Genomic DNA, 896 nt, shown 5'->3' with positions numbered 1-896 from the left:
ATCCTATTGATATAGGTCCAAAAAGAATTTATTATACACCAAATTAGCAAAATATATTGTTATCACGAATCCCACACTTCAGGCAAAATATAGTGTTCTCATGAGTCTCACAACTGGGGTACTGGCTGGAGACCTAAGTACATGGAGGTTAAGCAGCTTTTCTTTTCAATTCCCGTCTAGGTGACTAGCATTATTATTATTACATAGCATATTTATAGCACCAACATATTATGCAGTGCTTTACAAAGTCCATAGTCATGTCACTAGCCGTTCCTCAGAGGAGCTCACAATCCAATGTCCTTTCTCAGTCATATGTCTTCAATGCAGACTAAGGTCAATTTTGGGGGAAGCCAATCAACCTAACTTCATGTTTTTGGAATGTGGGAGGAAACCAACACAAACACGTGAAGAACCTGCAAATCCCATGCAGATAGTGTCCTGGCCGGGATTCAAACCTATGAGCCACAGTGCTCTGAACATCAGATAAAACAGCAAGAGAAAATAAATGTATTCTTTGAGGATGCAAACAAACATCTGGAAATTATGACCCTATATTACCCTGTCCAAAACTTAAAAAAAGGTAGATATTGAAATTCTTCTCCAAAAAATTAGATGTTTTTGTAAACTGGTAAAGGAGCCCTCATAGTAAAATACTGTATTAGCACTATTGTATTCACTACATTTAAATACAGCCAAAAGAATTAATTGGCTATTTTACTTTTCACCAAAACTTTCACTGACATTGGCATATTTGTTAAACTCTAATAATGAAAATTGGAAATCAATGGTGTTGTTTTAAAGACCCTGATCAATACTTTTAAAGCAATCTCCATTTTTAAATCATAGCCTGCATGCCCACAGTAGAAATGAATGTGCCATTGACCTCACTTACAAAA

Source organism: Pyxicephalus adspersus, chromosome 4 (assembly GCF_032062135.1).
Source record: "Pyxicephalus adspersus chromosome 4, UCB_Pads_2.0, whole genome shotgun sequence".
Lineage (NCBI taxonomy): Eukaryota > Metazoa > Chordata > Amphibia > Anura > Pyxicephalidae > Pyxicephalus > Pyxicephalus adspersus.
The sequence above is the reverse complement of the archived record's forward strand: the minus strand, read 5'-3'. Positions refer to the sequence as shown.